Raw genomic sequence first — 14,660 nt, 5'->3', positions numbered from 1 at the left:
TTCTTTAGATTAACAAATTCATGTACACACTTTATAATTCTTGACACCATCTGCTTTACAGCATAATCTCTAAGCACAAAATATGTCAACTTTACTTAGCAAAACTTCAAGATTCTAGGTCACCACAAAAATTTGCAGGCTGTAGGCAGGCACACACATGGCAATACACAATCACTAAGATGTTTCCTTGCTACGCCCAGCTCACCCACTCCCAACAACCACACCAGGCCACTTACAAAATGGTGGGTGTGGGGAGGGGTGTAGGGTCGGGAGAGAAAGGAGGGAGGTCTGTGCTGGGAAGAGTCTTGTCCGTGGCTTCCACAACTGGAGGGCGGGAGGAACCTGTTCCAGTGGGGGAAGAGGGCGGGGAAGGTGGAAGGAGAGGGGGACGGGGTGGTGCAGCCACCAGAAGAGGAGAGGAGCAGGAAGGCGGCGTGGCTGGGAACGAAGGACCTGAAGATGGCAGTGATGTGAGGGAGGACAAAGAACTTAAAGATAGTGGCAGAGAGGGGTGGGGTAGTGAGCTGAGAGAGGCAGGAGACCAAGGTCTTCCAGCGGATCTGAAAAGGAAGAAGGACTGGGCAGAGTAAGCGACTGACAATCTTTACCTGGAGATCAGGCCAGGAGAACCTGAGTCGTTGAACACTTAATGTAAAGGTCTGGGTGGGAGCACAATGTCCAAAAGGCCTGTACATACAGGACTTCAGAATACTTCCCAGTTTGGCGACAGAAATTATTTAGGTCTGTGAGGAGGCTAAAATCAAAAGTTCCCTCTGAGGGCCAGTGAGATTGATTGTCTAGAGGATACTGGGGCCAAGTCTGAGAACAGAGCTGGAGCAGTTTCTGTGTACGGATCTCCTCCACTATATCTAGGGTCGCCAGATTGGATATGAGACACCACAGAGGGTTCTGAGCCTCCAATTTAAAGGACTGGTTCCCCATGTCTGTTACCCGTTTCTGGAGCCCCTAAACTGCTGAGCCCAGCATCCCAAACTTGCTCAGGTTAGGAGGAGACAGAGAAGTGCCCGGCACTTACCCAGAGATCTGGGAGCCTGGATGAGTATGTCTCCTCTATCTCGGGACCAATACAGGCGTAATGCCCAAAGAACCTGGACGTAGCTACGATTTCAAACCAGGCAGAGACAGGACTGGGAAAACAGACCGGAGGAAAGGAGGGACTCACCAAATTGCCATCTGAGCTGGCAGAGGTCCTGGGTTGGGAAAGGAGGGGTGAGAGCTGCCGGTGGCCAGCCGGAGCTCCGCACCTTACCTCCTCCTGAGTTTCGGCACCAGCTGTAAGGTAAAATTGAGCCGAAATGACCAAGCGAGGAGGCTACAAAAGAGCCAAAGTTTAATAGGGCGCAATCTCGGGCAATGTTCACCGGTCTGATTAGTCACAGGCTGGAGAAGTCGTGCCCAGCAGGGCAGGTTGTGAGTTTTTAAAGAAGGTAGGGGGAGGCAGAGCACAGATTTACAGCAGCATGAGGATTGGCTAGACTAAGGCACCTTTTTCAGGTTGGGAGGGGACAGCAGCCGGGGACTTTGGCACATCATCAGTGTCCGACATGCTCACCCCTTCCTCTGGTGCCTCCAGCCTTAGACTTGGAAGTGCTGAAAGAAAAATATGCCAATGCAGTATTCCATATCCAGGAAAGCAAAATCCTTTAAGAATGAAGGGAAAACAAAGATATTTTCAGAAAAATAAAGTTAGGAGAACTTATCAATAACAGACATGTACTATAAGAATTGCTAAAAGAAATTCTTCAGACTAAATAGAAATACAAGAGGAAACTCATTGCTTTAAGAATGAATGAACAGCATTTGGAATTGTAAATAGGTGAGAAAATATAAATAATAATTTTCTTTTCATTTCTTGAAACTGCATATGACTATTTAGAGGAAATTTATACAATATTTTCTTGTGAGACTTTGTGTGAGTAGAATATGTAGGATAGCTATGGCATAAAGGATTCGAGTGGTAAATAGAGCTCTGCAGTTGTAAGGCTGCTACTATTATGTGAAATTGTTGTCAGAGGGGTGAATTTATTTTCCTTGGTTCTTGTCCCCAATGCAACAGATTTAAAGGGCAGAGACACAGAAGTGAAGCAGAGTAAAAGTTTTATTTGAATGCACTCCAAGAAAGGAATGGGCCTGAGTCAAGGTAGTTAAAGGCAGGTTTACTTGAATAAAGCACAGAGGAAGGAAAAATGGAAGAAAGGGAAGCTCATTGAACTACTGTTTCGCCTAAGGGCATAATCCCTTGCCAACTCCTGAAGCCAGTGTTACCTGGTATTCAGTATCTGCTTGAATCTGCATGGCATGGGAACAAAGCCCCTAACACCCCAGGATTTGGGGGAACTTCAGAGCACTAGGTGGAATGAGATTATGTCCTGAGAATGTTCCAAAGACAAAGAAAAGAGATTTTCAGGGAGGCTGCTAAGTAGTATGATCATATAGCTACAGTTCTTCCCTGGTCACCCAGGCCACGGGAACTTGTAAGCCCAAATCAGAGCTCTCAGTAGCCCCTCCCTACTTATCTGAAGTAGGGCAGAGAGAGAGTGACACACTCAAAGAAAGATGAGTGTGGGCAGGCTCAAGGAGGAAACGTGCTTAAGGTTTTGGGGTCTGGGATTTTATAGGGCGTTTTTGGGTAAGAGTCAGTATAAGACATAATGTATACAGGTGATTCATAATTCCTTTGAAGTTTTGTCTGAAGAACTGGGTTTTTTAGGTGACTTTGTTTGGGACTTCAGCATTCTTCATCCACATAGGTTTGTTTACACTTCTGAGCTCTGTGCATGCTGGCAGCAGCGGCGACAGATGAGCCCAGGAGAGGCCCGCGTGAGCAGGCGGTGACGGTGGCCAAGTGGCCCGGGAGTGGCCCATGTGAGCCTGGGGCAGCAGTGGCAATGGAGCGGCCTGGGAGCAGCCGCCTAGAATCTCATCCCAGTCAGTGCACAGCCACGAAGGCAAGACTCAAGGCCGTCAGCAGTGTGCAGCTGCATAGCAGGGATGCTGCTTTGGCAGGAGAGCACACCTGGCATGCCTGCCACTCACTGCAGGTCTCTGAGATGCCCTGACAAAGACCCCGCCAACAGCAGCTTAGGTGATTAACCCAGAGGCTGCTCCAGGGGTGCAGGTAACTGACACAAGCAGCAGAGAAGGGCAAGGTGACCAGCAAGCTGACATACACGCTACCTGATAACAGCTATCTCTATCACTATGAAAAGGCAGAAGAATTTGGCCCAGTCCAGAATTACCCAGACAACCCCCAAGAGAGGGCCTGGGGAGATAGAGATAACCAATCTCCCCGAAAAAGAATTCAAAATAAAGGTTATAACCATGCTGATGGATTGGCAGAGAAATATGCAAGAGTTAAAGGATAAAGTTGGGAGGGAGAATACAGATATAAAACAATCTCTGGAAGGACTTAAGAGCAGACTGGATGAGGTGCAAGAGGCCATTAATAGAATAGAAATCAGAGAACAGGAACACAGAGAAGCTGATGCAGAGAGAGATAAAAGGATCTCCAGGAATGAATGAATATTAAGAGAACTGTGTGACCAATCCAAATGGAACAATATTTGCATTATAGGAGTACCAGAAGAAGAAGAAGAGAGAAAATGGGAAAGTGTCTTTGAAGAAATAATTGCTAAAAACTTCCCCAAATTGGGGGAGGAAATAGTCTCTCAGACCATGGAGGCCCACAGAACTCCCAACACAAGGGACCCAACAAGGACAACACCAAGACATACAAAAATTAAAATGGCAAAGATCAAAGACAAGGATATAGTATTAAAGGCAGCCAGGGAAAGAAAAAAGGTCACCTACAAAGGAAAACCAATTAGACTATCATCAGACTTCTCAACAGAAACCTTACAGGCCAGAAGAGAATGGCATGATATATTTAATGCAATAAAACAGAAGGGCCTTGAACCAAGAATACTGTATCCAGCATGATTATAATTTATATGTGAAAGAGGGATTAAAAAATTCCCAGACAAGCAAAAGTTGAGGGACTTTGCCTCCCACAAACCACCTCTACAGGGTATTTCAGAGGGACTTCTCTAGATGGAAGCACTCCTAAGGCTAAATAGATGTCATGAGAGAAAATAAAATCACAATAAAGAAAGCAGACCAACCAAATACTAACTAAAGGCAAAAAATAAAATCAACTACTTGCAAAAAGAGTTAAAGGAAACACAAAAGAACACAGAATAAAACACCTAACATATAAAGAATGGAGAAATAAAGAATCATCAGACTGTGCTTATAATAGCTTAATAAGCGAGTTAAGTTAGACAGATAGTAAAGAAGCTAAGATATTTCATGCAAACTATAGGGAGAAAAAAGCAGGTGTAGCAGTACTGGTATCAGACAAAATAGACTTTAAAACAAAGAAAGTAACAAGAGATAAAGCAGGACATTACATAATGATAAAAGGGTCAGCCCAACAATAGGATATAACCATTCTAAGTATATATGCGCCCAACACAGGAGCACCAACATATGTGAAACAAATACTAACAGAATTAAAAGAGGAAGTACAATGCAATGCATTCATTCTAGGAGACTTCAACACACCACTCACTCCAAAGGACAGATCAACCACACAGAAATAAGTAAGGACACAGAGGCACTGAACAACACACTAGAACAAATGGACTTAACAGACATCTACAGAACTCTACACCCAAAAGCAGCAGGATACACATTCTTCTCAAGTGCACATGGAAGATTCTCCAGAATAGACCACATACTATGCCACAAAAAGAGCCTCAGTGAATTAAAAAATATTGAAATTCTAACAACCAACTTCTCAGACCACAAAGGCATAAAACTAGAAATAAATTGTACAAAGAAAACAAAAAGGTTCACAAACACATGGAGGCTTAAGAACATGCTTCCAAATAATTAATGGATCAATGACCAAATTAAAACAGAGATCAAGCGATATATGGAGACAAATGACACCAACAGCATGAAGCCCAAACTTCTGTGGGATGCAGCAAAGACAGTTCTAAAAGGAAAGTATATAGCAATCCAGGCCTATCTAAAGAAGGAAGACTATTCCCAAATGAATATTCTAAAGTAAAAATTATTGAAACTGGAGAAAAAAGAACAAATGAGGCCTAAAGTCAGCAGAAGGAGAGACATAATAAAGATTAGAGAAGAAATAAATAAAATTGAGAACAATAAAATACTAGAAAAAAATCAATGAAACCAAGAGCGGGTTCTTTGAAAAAATAAATAAAATAGATAAGCCCCTAGCCAGAATTATTAGGAGAAAAAGAGAATCAAAAATAAGAAAGGAAAAAACACGATGGATGCCACACAAATACAAAAAATTATTAGAGAACACTATGAGAATCTATATGCTAACAAGCTGCAAAACCTAGAAGAAGTGGACAACTTTCTAGAAAAATACAACCTTCCAAACTGACCAAGGAAGAAACAGAAAATGTAAACAGACCAATTATCAGCAAAGAAATTGAATCAGTAATCAAAACACTACCCAAGAACAAAATCCCTGGACCAGATGGATTCACTGCTGAATTTTATCAGACATATAGAGAAGACATTATACCCACTCTCCTTAAAGCTTCCCAAAAACAAGAAGAGGAGGGAATACTTCCAAACTAATTCTATGAAGCCAGCATCACTCTAATACCAAAACTAGGCAAAGACCCCATGAAAAAAGGAAATTATAGTCCAATATTCCTGAGGAACATAGATGCAAAAATACTCAACAAACTATTAGCAAACTGAATTAAAAAATACATCAAGAGAGTCATACACCATGATCAAGTGGGATTCATCTCAGGGATACAAGGATGATAAAACATTTGAAAATACATCAACATCATCCACCACATCAACAAAAAGAAAGACAGAAACCACATGATCATTTCCATAGATGCTGAAAAAGCATTCGACAAAATTCACCATCCATTCATGATAAAAACTCTCAACAAAATGGGTATAGAGGGCAAGTACCTCAACATAATAAAGGCCACATATGACAAACCAACAACCAACATCATACTTAACAGCGAGAAGCTGAAAGCTTTTCCTCTAAGATCGGGAAGAAGACTGGGATGCCCACTCTCCCCACTGTTATTCAATATAGTACTGGAGGTCCTAGCCTCAGCAATCAGACAAAACAAAGAATACAAGGTATCCAGATTTGTAAAGAGGAAGTCAAACTGTCACTATTTGCAGATGATATGATATTGTACATAAAAAACCCTAATGACTCCATTCCAAAACTACTAGAACTAATATCTGAATTTAGCAAAGTGGCAGGATACAAAATTAATATACAGAAATCTGTTGCTTTCCTATATACTAACGATGAATTAACAGAAAGAGAAATCAGGAAAAAAACTCCATTCACAATTGCATCAAAAAGAATAAAATACTTAGGAATAAACCTAACCAAGGAAGTGAAAGACCTATACCCTGAAAACTACAAGACACTCTTATGAGAAATTAAAGAGGTCACTAACAAATGGAAACTCATTCCATGCTCTTGGCTAGGAAGAATTAATATTGTCAAAATGGCCATCCTTCCTAAAGCAATCTACAGATTCAACGCAATGTCTATCAAAATACCAACAACGTTCTTCAACAAACTGGAAGAAATAGTTTTAAAATTCATATGGAACCACAAAAGACTGCGAATAGCCAAAGCAATCCTGAGAAGGAAGAATAAAGCAGGGGGCATCTCGCTTTCCAACTTCATGCTCCACTACAAAGCTGCAGTAATTAAGACAATGTGGTACAAGCACAAGAACAGAGCCACAGACCAGTGGAACACAGTAGAGAGTCCAGATATTAACCCAAACATATATGGTCAATTAATATATGATAAAGGAGCCATGGACATACAATGGGGAAATGAAAGCCTCTTCAACAGCTGGTGTTGGCAAAACTGGACAGCTACATGTAAGAGAATGAAACTGGATCATTGTCTAACCCCATACACAAAAGTAAATTAGAAATGGATCAAAGACCTGAATGTAAGTCATGATACCATAAAACTCTAAGAAAAAAACATAGACAAAAATACCTTGGACATAAACATGAGTGACTTCTTCATGAACATATCTCCCCAGGCAAGGAAAACAAAAGCAAAAATGAGCAAGTGGGACTACATCAAGCAGAAAAGCTTCTATACAGCAATGTACACCACCAAGGGAACAAAAAGGCATCATACACCATGGGAGAATATATTCATAAATGACAGATCTGATAAAGGGTTGACATCCAAAATATATAAAGAGCTCATGCACCTCAACAAACATAAAGCAAAAAATCTAATTGAAAACGGGCAGAGGAGCTGAACAGACAGTTCTCCAAAGAAGAAATTCAGATGGCCAACAGACACATTAAAGATGCTCACATTGCTAGTCATCAAAGAAATGCAAATTAAAACCACAATGAGATATCACCTCACACCAGTAAGGATCGCCACCATCCAAAAGACAAACAAGAACAAATGTTGGCGAGGTTGTGGAGAAAGGGGAACCCTCCTACACTGCTGGTAGGAATGCACACTAGTTCAACCATTGGGGAAGCAGTATGGAGGTTCCTCAAAAAGCTCAAAATAGAAATATCATTTGACCCAGGAATTCCACTTCTAGGAATTTACCCTAAGAATGTAGCAGCCTAGTTTGAAAAAGACAGATGCACCCCTATATTTATCGCAGCACTATTTACAATAGCCAAGAAATGGAAGGAACCTAAGTGTCCATCAGTAGATGAGTGGATAAAGAAGATGTGGTACATATACACAATGGAATATTATTCAGCCATAAGAAGAAAACAAATCCTACCATTTGCAACAACATGGAAGGAGCTAGAGGGTATTATGGTCAATGAAATAAGCCAGGCAGAGAAAGACAAGTACCAAATGATTTCACTCATATGTGGAATATAAGAACAAAGAAAAAACTGAAAGAACAAAACAACACCAGAAACACAGAACCCGAGAATGGACTAACAGTTACCATGGGAAAGGGACTGGGGAGGATGGGTGGAAAGGGAGGGATAAGGGGGGTGGAAAGTAAGGGGGCATTATGAATAGCATGTGTAATATAGGGGGCGCCCACAGGGAGGGCTGTGAAACACAGAGAAGACAAGTAGTGATCTACAGCATCTTACTACGCTGATGGACAGTGAGTGTAATGGGGTTTGTGGTGGGGGGACTTGGTGATGGGGGGAGTCTAGCAAACATAATGTTCCTCATACAATTGTAGATTAATGATACCAAAATAATAATTTAAAAAATCCATAACAGAAAACTTGTACCTTAATCCCCCATCTTACACTATTAACAAAAATTAGTGAGATTTCATATTTAAAAGTGAAAGGTAATACAAAAAAGATTTTAGAAGAAAATATAACATCTTCATGATCTTCCAGTAGGCAAACATTTCTTAAGCAAAATATGGCACCTATGAAGAGAGAATATTGATAAATAAAAATTAAGAACTTCTTTTCATCAAGTATACCTCACAATACATTTAACAAAGGGCTTGTGTCCAAAATAAATACTTTTTAAAATCCAACAAGTTTCTACAAATAAAGACAGTCCATTCAATAGAAAAACAGACAAGAACTTGAATTGACATTTTACAAGAGGGCAAAGGCTAATAGGCACATGAAAATTTCTTTTTTTTATTAAGGTATCATTGATATACACTCCTATGAAGGTTTCATGAGAAAAAAGATGTGGTTACTACATTCACCCATATTATTGAATCCCCTCTATGCCCCACTGCAATCACTGTCCATCAGTGTAGTAAGATGCCATAGCATCACTACTTGTCTTCTCTGTGCTACAATGTCTTCCCCGTGACCTCCCCCACACCATGTGAGCTAATCATAATACCCCTCAATCCCTTTCTCCCTCCCACCTGACCCATCCTCCCCAACACCTCCCCTTTGGTAACCGCTAGTCCCTTGGAGTCTGTGAGTCTGTTGCTGTTTTGTTCCTTCAGTTTTGCTTCATTTTTATACTCCACAAATGAGGGAAATCATTTGGTATTTGCCTTTCTCTGCCTTACTTATTTCACTCTGCACAATACCCTCTAGCTCCATCCATGTTGCAAATGGTAGGATGTGATTTTTTCTTATGGCTGAATAGTATTCCATTATGCATATGAACCACCTCTTCTTTATCCATTCATCTACTGATGGACACTTAGGTAGCTTCCATATCTTGGCTATTGTAAACAGTGCTGCAGTAAACAAAGGGATGCATATGTCTTTTTGAATCTTAGAACTTGATTTCTTGGGTAAATTCCTAGGAGTGGTATTTCTGGGTCAAATGGTATTTCTATTTTTAGTTTTTTGAGGGACCTTCATATTGCTTTTCACAATTGTTGAACTAGTGTGCATTCCCACCAACAGTGCAGGAGGGTTCCCTTTTCTTCGCATTCTCACCAGCATTTGCTGTACCAGTATTTTCGATGTTGGCTATCCTAACTGGTGTGAGGTGATATCTCATTGTACTTTTAATTTACATTTCCCTGATAATTAGTGATGTGGAGCATCTTTTCATGTGCCTGCTTGCCATCAATCTGAATTTTTTCTTTGGAAAATTGTTCATTTTTTAATCTGGTTATTAGCTTTGTGAGTGTTGAGGAATTTGAGTTCTTTATATATTTTCGATGTCAATCCCTTGGCAGATACGTCATTTACAAATAATCCTCCCATACTGTAGGATGTCTTTTTTTTCTGCTGATGGTGGCCTTTCCTGTAAAGAAGCTTTTTAGCTTGATGTAGTCCCATTTGTTCATTTTTGCTTTTGTTTCCCTTGCCCAAGGAGATGCATTCAGGAAAAAGTTGCTCATGTTTATATTCAAGATATTTTTGCCTATGCTTTCTTCTAAGAGTTTTATGGTTTCATGACTTACATTCAGGTCTTTGATCCATTTCGAATTTACTTTTGTGTATGGGGTTAGACAATGATCCAGTTTCATTCTCTTACATGTAGCTGTTCAGTTTTACCAACATCAGTTGTTGAAGAGGCTGTCGTTTAACCCAATCGTATATCCATGGCTCCTTTATTGTATATTAACTGATTTGGATTTATATCTGGGCTTTCTATTCTGTTCTCATTCAAATGACTGGATTTATAACTGGGCTTTTTATTGTTCCGCTGGCCTATGGGTCTGTTTTTGTGCCAGTACCAAATTATCTTGATTACTGCAGCTTTGTAGTAGAGCTTGAAGTTGGGGAGCATAATCTCACCAGCTTTTTTCTTCCTTTCCAGGATTGTTTTGGCGATTTGGGGTCTTTGGTTCCATGTGAATTTTATAACTATTTGCTATAGTTCATTGAAAATGGTGTTGGTATTTTGAGAGGGATTGCATTAAATATGTAGATTGCTTTAGGCTGGATGGCCATTTTGACAATATTAATTCTTCCTATTCATAAGAATGGGATGTCTTTCCATTTATTGGTAATCTTATTTAATTTCTCTCATGAGTGTCTTGTAGTTTTCAGGGTATAGGTCTTTCACTTCCTTGGTTAGGTTTATTTCTAGGTATTTTTTGTTCTTTTTGATGCAATTGTGAATGGAATTGTTTTCATATTTCTCTTTCTGCTAGTTCATCATTAGTGTATAGGAATGCAACAGATTTTTGTGTATTAATTTTGTATCCTGCAACTTTGCTGAATTCAAGTATTAGATCTAGTAGTTTTGGAGTGGATTCTTTAGGTTTTCTTTATGTACAACATCATGTCATCTGCAAACAGTAACAGTTTAACTTCTTCCTTGCCAATCTGGATCTTTTATTTATTTGTGCTGTCTGATTACCATGGCTAGGACCTCCAGAACTATGTTGAATAAAAGTGGAGAGAGTGAGCATACTTGTCTTGTTCCCAATCTTAAAGGAAAAGCTTTCAGCTTCTTGCTATTAAGTATGATGTTGGCTGTGGGTTTGTCATATATGGCCTTTATTATGTTGAGGAACTTGTCCTCTATACCCATTTTGTTGAGAGTTTTTATCACGAATGGTTGTTGAATTTTGTCAAATGCTTTTTCAGCATCAATTGAGATGATCCTGTGGTTTCTGTCCTTCTTTTTGTTGATGTGGAGGATGATGTTGATGGATTTTCAAATATTGTACCATTCTTGCATCCCTGGAATAAATCCTACTTGATCATGATGGATGATCTTTTTGATGTGTTTTCAATTCAGTTTGCTAATACTTTGTTGACTATTTTTGCATCTGTGTTAATCAGGGCTATTGGTCTGTAATTTTCTTCTTCTGTGTTATCTTTGCCTGGTTTGGTATTAGGGCACATCAAAATTTCTTAATGTTATTAATAATCAGTGAAATAGAATTATACCCACAATGACACCACTACATGTCTGTAACTCTAGGGGGAAAATATGCTCCCAGCCCAGGCAAATAACGTTTGAAGCTGTAATCAGTCACAGGGAGAAGTGGGAGAAACCCATTTATTGCTTACAAGCAGTCATATACTTCTGCTTGCCCATGTCTCTTGCAACCCAGATGCAAAAAGTGTTCCCATGCAAACTCTCAGGTCCATAAATGCCCTTGCTCTCTCTTGTAATCACCTATTGATGTTGAGATGAACTATTTCTCTCCACCATTTGGACGCACCTATTGATATGGAGATGTACTAAGTCCATGCCAGAGATTCTGGAAATATTGCAATTTTACCCATAGCCCATCCCTCCAGGTATCTCGCCTCATAATTTACTCATTCCCCATCTTCTGCAATGGCCCCCTGTGCAAGAAGGCTGAAGCAGTGTTACCAGACTAATAAAAGCTAAGTTCAAAGTCCTATACAGATTAAGTCCATAGCTCACCCATTCCACAGGCACCAGTAGCTGAATGTATAGTGAGTTCAGAGTAATCATTCAACAGCAGCTGTAGCCAGGGGTGAGGTCCAGGCCACAGAGACTGTAGAAGAAAATAATTAAGGGTGATAAGACATATGATTTAATGACACTGGCATAGGCAAATCTTGTCCATCAGAGAGGATGCCTGCAAGAGAGTGGTCCTGAGAAAGGACAGTGACAGGAATGGGATCTCATCCTGGCCTCGCATACCAGACCTTCACCCCCCACTCCCTGTGGGAGCTACAGATGGGTCAATATATTGGGCTACAGGAGGTATATGTACTGGCCATAAAGATAAAACAAAACTTCCCCATAAGATGCTCTTACTTCCCAGCTATTTTGTGTGCACTACCATGATTGTTAGCTGCCATTCTGCTGTTACTCCAGGAACACAGCCATCGTTGATCCAGGTGTCAGAATATCCAGAGCCACATCCACTCAACACAGTCTCCAGGGATTAACATAGTTGGGGCTGGCAGCAGGATGTTGCTCTGCTGGTCATATTCTGGCTTCAGTAACTCCTCTTTGGTTTCCATATACAGTTGTATAGGAGAGCAGCTATGTGTTGTTAGCATGTCCACAGGACTCAAGGCTCCTTTTCGGGGCTTCTCACTCAAATGTTGTAGCACTGTCCATAAGCAAAGTGGCCAGCTGTGTAGACTACTGATGTCCAACTTCAGGCCAGATTTCAACATGGCATTGTACCTATCATGCCTGCTCCGGTAGTGTTATATGGTACATTAAACTTCAACTTTATTCCTAATTGCTGCACCCAGTCTTGTAACTCATGTCCAGTAAAGTGGGTACCTTGATCACTCTCAGTTACCCTTGGTGAGGCATAGGCTGCAAAAAGAAGCTCTAGGTCTCTTTTGATGGTTTGCTGATATGCACAACATGCAGGAAAAGCAGTCAACAGCCCAGTAGCTGTGTTCACACAAGTCATGGCATACTGATAGCTTTCTGATATGAGCAGTGTCCCAATATAGCAAATCTGCCACCTTAGTATTGTAAGGTATCTCCCCCTTTACTATTGTCACATGTTGCTGTGGGACTCAGTGTAAATCCTTCTTAGAGCACACAAGGCAATCATTCTAGGCTCTATTGACTTTTTCAAAGATCAACAGCAAGCCCCAGTGCCAGGCTACAGACCACATTGTCTTTTGCCCCACATGCAACAATTGCGGATGTAACTATTGGGCTAAAGCTTTACTTTTACCCAATACACCTGGGCCAATGTATCTGCTTCATCATTCCCTGGGGATATCAAAGGAAAATGGACAGTTATGTGATATATGGCAACTGTCAGTCTGACCAGAGGCCCATAGGTCCTGCCACAACTCTTGCCCTCAAAAGGGCCGATGACCAAGCATCCAGTTGGCATGGTACCATGTTGGTAGCCACAAGGTTAAGCCTTGATAGAAGGCCCAGCTTTCAGTGCAGACAACTTATAGGGGAGGTTTCCTCGGTGATCACAAGCCATACTGCCTGCAACTCAGCCCATTGACTGCTCTTCCCCTCTCTGTCTTCTATCCATATTTAATCAGTCTTAGGATGGAAAGCCACAGCCCTCCACTGTGGGGCTGCCCATGACTGGAGCTATCTGTGTCAAAGCATCTTCAGGGATAGGGGCTTTTCCCTCCCGATAAGGACCCTCAGCTACCAATGGCTCAAAGCAAGTTCTTCCTGCTTTCCACTGGTATAAGTCACTGGCCCCAATAACATTGGAGTTCTCCACTTAAGGGGCTAGTAGAAAGGTCACTATGCTGCTGTAAATATGCACCCCATTTCACCAGTGTAGGCATCTGTGCCACGCCACTTCACAGGCTTTGAGTCCAGTCTTGCACCCACCCCATGATGGGATAGGTAGTTACTACTTTGGTCGGAGCTTTTCCAGTGATGGGCTCCATGGCCAGCAAGGCATGGTAGACAGCAGCCAATTGCTTCTCTATTAAGGTGTACCAGACCTCTGCTTCCTTTCCATAGTTCGGACCTGAACCCAATAGATTGGTGTATCCATTCAAGCTGCTGCCAAGGGCCCCATCCATAACTGTCTTTGGTTACATGAACATCTGGGTCACAGGGCCTTGATGAACCCATTACACTCAAGGCCTGTATGGCCTTGACTGCCCACTTAGCAGCAATAAAAGCAGCTCCATGTTTCATCCCAGTCCCACCTGATGTCCTTTCATATCAATTTGTATAAGGGCTTCAGAATTTTTGCTAAGTGCGGGATAAATACTTTCCAGTAGCCAAAAACACTGAAAAACTCTTGTAATACTGCCATAATGGTAGGGGGTAAGGAAAGCCTGGACCTTGTCTGTAAACTGCTACAGGAATAACTTTAGTGTTAACTGAACAGACAACCCCCAAGAACTTTACTGACAAACCAGGTCCCTGGACCTTGGTGCTGTTCACAGCCCATCCTCTCTCTTGTAGATGTTGCAGCAATCTAGGAACTGCCCCTTCTAGATCTGCAAGAGAATCAGACGTAAGCACGATTATCATCAATGTAGTGATACAGCCGCACCTTTGTGGATTCTTCCATGTGGCCAAGTCCTGGGCTACAACTCTGTGACAAATGGTGGGGCTGTGGATGTATCCCTGTGGAAGGACAGTGAATGTCCACTGCCAGCCTTCCCACATGAAGGCAAACTCTTCCTGACTTTCCTGTGCTATGTCAAGAGAGAAGAAAGCATTACCAAGGTCCATAACATAAAGATACATCCCTGGTTCATGATTGAGGGTATCCATAAGGGCTGCTATAGAGGGACAGCAG

This window comes from Manis javanica, chromosome 9 (genome assembly GCF_040802235.1).
Source record: "Manis javanica isolate MJ-LG chromosome 9, MJ_LKY, whole genome shotgun sequence".
In the NCBI taxonomy this organism is placed as follows: Eukaryota; Metazoa; Chordata; class Mammalia; order Pholidota; family Manidae; genus Manis; species Manis javanica.
This window is presented reverse-complemented; position numbering follows the sequence as displayed.